We start from the raw sequence: 9,361 nt of genomic DNA, 5'->3' as shown, positions 1-9,361 counted from the left end.
TAACATAAGGAGAGGTTGGTCTTTGCCAACTGTCCATGAAATGCATCCAACCCAGAGGAATCCATGCCTGCTGAGCACTCATGGCTAGTGTGAAAGAGACAGACAACTGTTTATTTATTTATTTATTTTTAACATCTTTATTGGAGTATAATTGCTTTACAATGGTGTGTTAGTTTCTGCTTTATAACGAAGTGAATCAGTTATACATATACATATATCCCCATATCTCTTGCCTCTTACATCTCCCTCCCTCCCACCCTCCCTATCCCACCCCTCTAGCTGGTCACAATGCACCAAGCTGATCTCCCTGTGCTATGAGACTGCTTCCCACTAGCTATCTATTTTACATTTGGTAGTGTATATATGTCCATATATACACTACCACTCTCTCACTTTGTCCCAGCTTACCCTTCCCCCTTCCCGTGTCCTCAAGTCCATTCTCTAGTAGGTCTGCGTCTTTATTCCCATCTTGCCCCTAGGTTCTTCATGACCACTTTTTTTTTTTTTTAGATTCCATATATATGTCTTAGCATACGGTATTTGTTTTTCTCTGTCTGACTTACTTCACTCTGTATGACAGGCTCTAGGTACACAACAGTTTATTTTGGGAGAGGGAAAGATGGGTTCCATTTATCGAGCGCCTACTCTGCGTGAGACAGGCACTGGGCCCTCATTTAACGTCTCAGAAAAGAGATTCTCAAGAATTGTTTCAATAGTGTCTTTTAAAAAATAAATACATTTAATTAACTATCGACTATAAACAAACAAACCAACCCCCCCCTTTTTAAAAGTGGGTTTAAAAAGTGGTACAATCTAAGCTCTAAGGAAAAGATGGTAAGATTAGCTTGAGTAGGGTTTGAGGGTGTTTAATAGGTAAAGTGGGCTTCGATGGGGTTAAAGCAGGAATGTTTAGAAGAGAAATAATGAATAACTTCAGAGTCTTATAGGGAAATGTATAATGCATGTCAAAAACTTCAAAGTGACTACCAAAAGAATGGAAATGCAACACAGAGCTTCCCAAACAAGCAGGGGTGAGGGATAGGAAATGGATCTTTTAAATCCAGTAGAAGGCAGGAAAAGAGAAAAAAGGAAACAAAAAGAAGTATGGTAGAAATAAGTTCAAATATATCAGTAACTATAATAAATGTAAATGGATAAAGCCCATCTATCAAAACACATAAATCAGCACAGTTCTGAACATTTTTAAAACCCCTAAAATTTGGTAATGTGATAGGTACCAAAATAAAACAATGATTTTTATTCTAGCAAATGCTAGAATAGAATTTAAACTGTAAGCAAGGTGGCCCTGTATCACCATGGGGCAATTCAATCTTCTTCACAAAGATCTGCAAGGTATTCCATAACTTCGCTGGGTAAACCATTTTTGATGCTTGGTCATCTTTTTTTTTTTTTTGCAGTATGCGGGCCTCTCACTGTTGTGACCTCTCCCGCTGCGCAGCACAGTCTCCAGACGCACAGGCTCAGCAGCCATGGCTCACGGGCCCAGCCGCTCCGCGGCATGTGGGATCTTCCCGGACCGGGGCACGAACCCGTGTCCCCTACATCAGCAGGCGGACTCTCAACCACTGTGCCACCAGGGAAGCCCTATGCTTGGTCATCTTTGATCATCAACATGTTCTTCCTGTGTACAAATGAAATTTCTCCTGTTACACATTATACACCATCTCCTGGATCAGTAGGGTAAGACTGTTTTAACAAAAAGACACAGTCATCAGTGGCTTAAAGAAAACAAATTGTTTAAATGTGTCTAATGTAATGTGTTTGGTAAATGTGTGTAAACTGTCTGCTCCTCTTGGACATTCAAGGACCCTGGTTCCTTCCAAGTCAGTTCCACCATCCCCTAGGCATTTTTCAGACAAACACATTAGTGTTTTCTCCTCAGTGTGGCTACAGAACATGACCTTTAGTTGGGTGAGGGGACACACAAGACATATATTTGATGTTCTGAATTGGATAACCTGCATCTACTTCTAGTTTACCTAGAGCTTTGTTTTGTTTTTCTTGAATGGGTATTGAATTGTGTCAATTGCTTCTTCAGCATCTATTAAGGTAGCCATGTGATTTTCCCCATTAATTTTTTTAATGTGGTGAATTTCACAGATTTTCTATTGTTAATACAAAACTGCTTTCTTGGAATAAATCCCACTTGGCAATGATCTGTTATCTTTTTTTTTTTTTAAAGAAAAATGGACTCATTTTGCTACTATGTTGTTTAGGATTTTTGCATTTATGTTCATGAGAACAATTGGCCTGTCATTTTCTTAAAATGTTCATGTCAGGTTTTGGTATCAAGATTATACTACCCTCTTAAAAAAATGTTGTGAACTGTTCCTTTCTCCTCTATATTCTGAGAAAGTTTAAGGTTGGTATTATTTCTTCCTTAAATGTTTGGAATAATTCACCTGTGAAACATCTCAGCCTGAAATTTTCTTTATGGGAGGGTTTTAAATTACAGATCCAGTATTTTTAACAGATTATGATTATTCACATTTTTGTTTCTTTTTTGTATTCATTTTAATATTTTTTAAAAGAGCATTTCATCTAAGTTGATTTTTTTTGGTGTAAGGTTATTCATAATATCCTTTTATGTTGTATTTTTAACAGCTGTGTTGAGATATAATTAATACACCATACAATTAACCTGCTTAAAGTGAACAATTCAATGATTTTTAGTGTATTCACAGTGGTGCAACCATCACCACAATTCATTTTAGAACATTTTCATCACCCAAAAAAGAAACCCCATATCCATTAGCAGTCACTCCCCATTTTTCTCTAAGCCACCCCACCTCCCAGCAACAGGCAACCACTAACTTACTTTCTATCTCTAGAGATTTGCCCATTCTGGAAATTTTATATAAATGGAATCATATAATACATGGTCTTTTGTGACTGGCTTCTTTTATTTCTCATAATGTTTTCAAAGTTCATCCACGTTTTAGCATGTATCAGTATATCAGTCCTTTTTTATAGCTGTATATTATTCCATTGTGTGCTTATACCACTTTTGCTTACTGGTTCATCAGTTGGTGGAAATTTGGGTTGTTTCCAGTTTTTGGCTATTATAAATAATGTTGCTATAAATATTCAAGTCAAAGTTTTTGCCAGACTCTTCCAAAGCAGGGGCACCATTTTATAATCCCATCAGCATTGTAGGAGGGTTCTAATTTCTCTACATCCTTGTCAACACTTGCCACCTTTCTTTTTTATTTTAGCCATTCTAGTGGATGTGAAGTTGTATCTCACTGTGGTTTTGACTTACATTTCCTTAATGGCTAATGATGTTGAGTATCTTTTCATGTACTTATTAGTCATTGGTATATCTTCTTTGGAGAAATGTCTATTCAGATTCTTTGTCCATTTTTAAATTGAGTTTTTTGGTTCTTTACTGATGAGTTGTAAGTGTTCTTCACATATTCTAGATACATGTTCTTTATCAGATATGTGATTTGCAAATATTTTCTCCCATTCTGTGGGTCATCTTCTCACTTTGTTGATGTTGCCCTTTGAAGCCCTTTATCTTTTTTAACATCTTTATTGGAGTATAATTGCTTTACAATGGTGTGTTAGTTTCTGCTGTATAACAAAGTGAATCAGTTATACATATACATATGTTTCCATATCTCTTCCCTCTTGCATCTCCCTCCTTCCCACCCTCCCTATCCCACGCCTCTATGTGGTCACAAAGCACCCTGTGCTATGCGGCTGCTTCCCACTAGCTATCTATTTTACATTTGGTAGTGTATATATGTCCATGCCACTCTCTCACTTCGTCCCAGCTTACCCTTCCCCCTCCCCATGTCCTCAAGTCCATTCTCTACGTCTGTGTCTTTACTCCTGTCCTGCCCCCAGGTTCTTCAGAACCACTTTTTTTTTTAGATTCCATATATGTGTTAGCATACGCTATCTGTTTTTCTCTTTCTGACTTACTCCACTCTGTATGACAGTCTCTAGGTCCATCCACCTCACTACAAATAACTCAGTTTTGTTTCTTTTTATGGCTGAGTAATATTCCATTGTATATACGTGCCACAGCTTCTTTATCCATTCATCAGATGATGGACACTTAGGTTGCTTCCATGTCCTGGCTATTGTAAATAGTGCTGCAATGAACATTGTGGTGCATGACTCTTTTTGAATTATGGTTTTCTCAGGGTATATGCCCAGTAGTGGGATTGCTGGGTCACATGGTAGTTCTATTTGTACTTTTTTAAGGAACCTCCATACTGTTCTCCATAGTGGCTGTATCAATTTACATTCCCAACAGCAGTGCAAGAAGGTTCCCTTTTCTCCACACCCTCTCCAGCATTTATTGTTTATAGATTTTTTGATGATGGCCATTCTGACCAGGGTGAGGTGATACCACATTGTATCTTTGATTTGCATTTGTCTAATAATTAGTGATGTTCAGCATCCTTTCATGTGTTTGTTGGAAATCTATCTTCTTTGGAGAAATGTCTATTTAGGTCTTCTGCCCGTTTTTGGATTGGGTTGTTTATTTGATATTGAGCTGCATGAGCTGCTTATAAATTTTGGAGATTAATCCTTTGTCAGTTGCTTAATTTGCAAATATTTTCTCCCATTCTGAGGGCTGCCTTTTCGTCTTGTTTATGGTTTCCTTTGCTGTGCAAAAGCTTTTAAGTTTCATTAGGTCCCATTTGTTTATTTTTATTTCCATTTCTCTAGGAGGTGGGTCAAAAAGGATCTTGCTGTGATTTATGTCATAAAGTATTCTGCCTGTGTTTTCCTCTAAGAGTTTTATAGTGTCTGGCATTACATTTAGGTCTTTAATCCATTTTCAGTTTATTTTTGTGTATGTTGTTAGGGAGTGTTTGAAGCCCCTTGTCTTTTTTTTAAATTTAATTTTATTTATTTTTTATACAGCAGGTTCTTATTAGTTATCTATTTTATACATATTAGTGTATACATGTCAATCCCAATCTCTCAATTCATCCCACCACCACCACAACCCGGCCACTTTCGCCCCTTGGTGTCCATACGTTTGTTCAGCCCTTTATCTTTTTAATGTCTATGGGATGTATACTGCTGTCTCCTTTTACATTCCTGATACTGATAATTTCTGTACTTGCTATTTTATCTTGATCAGTCTTATTAGGGATTTAATAATTTTATTAAACTTTTCAAATGACCCATATTTAGTTTTTTTTTTTTTTGCGGTACGTGGGCTTCTCACTGTTGTGGCCTCTCCCGTTGTGGAGCACAGGCTCCGGACGCGCAGGCTCAGTGGCCATGGCTCATGGGCCTAGTTGCTCCACAGCATGTGGGATCCTCCCAGACCGGGACACGAACCCGTGTCCCCTGCATTTGCAGGCGGACTCTCAACCACTGTGCCATCAGGGAAGCCCCCCATATTTAGTTTTATTGTGTCTACTCTATGTCTGCCTTCTCTTTCATTGATTTTTGCTCATTTATTATTCATCTATTATTGATATTTATTTATATAATTTATTATACAAATTGAGCTATACCTATTGAATTATTTATTTATAATTTATAATTTATAATTTACATATTTATTATTTATTAAGAGTCATTTATTATACTATTTATCTTACTATCTTAAATTTAATTTGCTCTTCTTTTTCTAGCACTTGAGATGGAAGTTTAGATCATTAATTTTTTACTTGTCTTCTAAGATATGCATTTAAAGCTATAAACTTCCTTCTAAGCATTATTTTAGCTGCATTACCATTTTGGATGTTGTGTTTTCATTATTTATCATTTAAATGCTTTCTAGTTTCCATTGTGATTTCTTCTTTGACCTATAAGTTGTTTAGAGGTGGTTCTATATTTCTGTTATTAATTTCTAGTGTGATTGCACTGTGTTCTAAGAACGTACCCTGCATGACTTCAATTTTTAAAAATATTTTAAACTTGCTTTATGGCCCAACATATGATCTGTTTTGGTAAATGTTCCAAATACTCTTGAAAAGAATATATATTTACTATTGTTGGGAACAGTGCTCGATTAGGTTAATTAGATCACATTTCTTCTTAATCTTTTATATCTGATTTATTGGTATGATTTTTATGAGAAATTGAGACAGGTATATTAAAATCTTTGATAATAATTATGGATTTTTCTATTTCTTCATTTAGTTCTGACATTATAGTTTTATATATTTGAAGCTATATTATGGCTGTATACAAATAGGATTGTAAATTTTTTTTCATTGAATTGAAACTTATCATTATGACATGTCCCTCTTCATCTCTAGTCATGTTTCTTCAAGTCAAACTTACAAATTAGTAATATAGTCACAGAAGGGTTTTTTTTTGTTTTGTTTTTGTTTTGGGGGTATTTACATGGTGTATCTTTTAAATCCTTTAAAATTATCTGTGTCATTTTGTCTCTTCAGTCTGAAAATCTTTGTCTTTTAATTGGAGCATTGAGTTCATTTACATTTAATGTGATTACTGTTACAGATGGGTTTAAGTGCACAATCTTACTATGTATTTTACTATGTATTTTATTCGTTTTATTTATTTTTCTATTCGTCCTACCTATTTTTTGTTCCTTTATTCTTCCCTTCCTTCATTACTCTGGATTAATCAAGTATTTTTATTATTCTGTTTTGCCTCTTCTATTAGGTTTTTAATTATACCCGTTTTCTTTTGGTAGTTACCTATAGTTCTCAAATTTTAGTGTGCATCAGAATCACCTAAAGGACTTCTTCAAACATAGATTTCTGGGCCTCACCTCCAAAGTTTCTGATTTAGTAGGTCTGGGGGAAACCTGGAAATTTTCACTTCTAACAAATTCCCAGATGATGCTTATGCTGCTAAATCAAAAGGCACACTTTGATAGTTACTCCTCTAGATTCCAATATATTCTTGACTTATTACAGCCTACCTTAAGCTAGTAGTTTTTGTTTTCATGGTGTCTTCCACTCTAAAGCTAGCAATTTTTTTTACAGTCTTTTACTATCCAAATAAAAATCTTACAATGGTTTAAGTCCACATAACTCCTTCCTACAATTCATGCAACTGTTTATTATACGTCTACACATAAACTCCACAATATTTTTATTTTTGCTACTTTGAAAGTCAATTAAAATTTTTTTACCCATATATTTATCTTTCCTGCTGCTCTTCTTTCCTGAAGATCTGTGCTTCCATTTGAGTTCATTTTCCTTTAGCCTGAAGAACTTCCTTTCATATTTTTCATAGTGTGGGTCTGCTCCTGATGGGTTCTCTCAGCTCTCATTTGTCTGAATAAATCTGTATTTCTACTATGATCTCTAAAGGTATTTTAATTGGACATAAAATTGACAGTTTTTTTTTTCTTTTAGTACTTTAAATATCTCTTGGCTTCCATAATTTCAGTAAAATAGTCATCTGCCCTACTGTTGCTTTTTGAAAAAGTAAAGTGCCTTGTTTTCTCTTGCTGCTTTTAAGATTTTATCTTTGTCAGCAGTTCAACTATGATATACTTGATTATGGTTTCCTTTGTATATATCCTTGTTGTGTATTGAGGTTCACTGAGCTTCTTTAATGTTTGGAATGATGTCTATCATCAATTTTCGAAATTTCTTGACTATTATCTCTGCATATATTGCTTCTGCCCCATTCTCTAATTCTCGTCCTTCTATGACTCTAATTAAATATATATTTGACTGCTTCACTGTATTCCACATGTCTCTTATACTAAGTTTTATTCTTTGCATTCTTTTTGTCTCTGTGCTTCAGTTTTGGGTACTATCAACTTATCTGTCCTCAAGTTCACTAACTCTTTTTGCTCAGTCTAAGCTATTGCTAAAACTGCACAATGAATTCTCAATTTTAGCTGTTGTATTTTTAAAATCTGTAATGTATATTTAATTATTTTTATAGATTCCAATTCTGTCAAAATTATCCATCATTTTACCCATTTTGTCCATCTTTTCCTTTGCTCCCTTGCACGCGCGCGCGCGCACACACACACACACACACATATATACTTTTTTTTTTTTTTTTTTTTTGCGGTACACGGGCCTCTCACTGTTGTGGCCTCTCCCGTTGCGGAGCACAGGCTCCAGACGTGCAGGTTCAGCAGCCATGGCTCACAGGCCCAGCCTCTCCACAGCATGTGGGATCTTCCCAGACTGGGACATGAACCTGCGTCCCCTGCATTGGCAGGCAGACTCTCAACCACTGCGCCACCAGGGAAGCCCTATACAATTATTTTAAAGTCCCAGCCTGCTAGTTCCAATATCTGGATCATCTATGGGTTTGCTTTTATTATCTGCTTTTTCTCTTATCACTCACATTTTCCTGCCTCTTTTCAAGCCTTATAATTTATTATATGCCATATTTGGGGTATAAAATGAACAAATGGGACTTGTAATGATGTTATTTTCCCTCATATAGGTTCTCCCTTTCCTCTGTTAGTTGCATAATTTGAAGGGCTGATCACCTTAATCCCATCAGGAACTGAACTAGATTGGGGATGGATTCTGGTTTTAGTTAGACTCAGTCTACCTCTTGTTTGTCATTTTTCCTCAGGTGTGGCTCACCTGGACTTTTGATCGATAGCTTGGGAGGTCTCTTTCCTTTCAGCCCGTAAACACTATGGGAGATTCAGTCTGCCCTTTGGAGGTTTTAATTTAGCTCATTAGCCTCTCGCCTCATGTAGCTTTAAAATCTGGCAAATGTCTTGAGAGGAAAACTCATCAAGTGTTTCTTGCTGACTTCCTGTCTCTGGTGGGAGTTTGTCTCCTAAGCACTGTGGACAGATTTCACTATGACTTTGCAATCCAGCTTCCTTCTTGGGTATGGCCTTCTGAGACTTTTGACTGACAGCTGGGCTTTTCCCTTTCTTCTCATCCCTGAAATTCTGTCCTTCAAAAGTTTTGAGCTTAGCCTCCCATCCCATCAAGTTCAATATCTGGCCAAAACTTGAGGGACTGTTTGATGCAGTCCCTTTCGCTAGCAGAAATTTATCTCTTCACCATGAGACTGCAGATCTTATTCTGCCTTTCTTGGCCAGTTCTCCAGTTTCTTTTATACTCTAGCATTCAGCAAATGTCCAGTGGTATTTTTCAGAATTTAAATTCAAATCTGTCATGCCTGCATCCATGGCCTTCAAAAACTCCCCTGGCTTGTCTTTGTCCCAGTGGAGTCCCCATGCCAAAAACAGAGTCACTGTGACCAGAATTGGTAAATGTTCTAAGGAATAAAATAGCCAGGGATTGTCAAGTGACCTAGGAGGGTTCTTCCCTTTCTGGAATTTTAATTCTTCTAGTCTTCATTGTGTCTATAACTTTCCAATGACTTTAAACATATGACTTTGTAATTTATCGTTTTAGTGGGAGCGTGGCTTTTCTACTAAATCTTACCT

The 9,361-nt window shown here is 36.4% G+C and overlaps 1 long non-coding RNA gene across 1 annotated transcript in view; it reads right to left on the bottom strand.

Moving 5' to 3' along the window:
• Positions 1 to 279: 279 nt before the first annotated feature.
• Positions 280 to 9,361, bottom strand: part of LOC149747878 (uncharacterized) — a 29,357-nt gene continuing 20,275 nt past the window's right edge. The window contains exon 4 of the long non-coding RNA XR_016395164.1: positions 280 to 1,642. This is a non-coding gene — a long non-coding RNA (uncharacterized LOC149747878). The remainder of the gene's footprint in view (positions 1,643 to 9,361) is intronic.

Source organism: Delphinapterus leucas, chromosome 12 (genome assembly GCF_059928025.1).
Source record: "Delphinapterus leucas isolate spDelLeu-1000000601 "Yukka" chromosome 12, BTC_Dleu_Yukka2, whole genome shotgun sequence".
NCBI lineage: Eukaryota > Metazoa > Chordata > Mammalia > Artiodactyla > Monodontidae > Delphinapterus > Delphinapterus leucas.
This window is presented reverse-complemented; position numbering and strand designations above follow the sequence as displayed.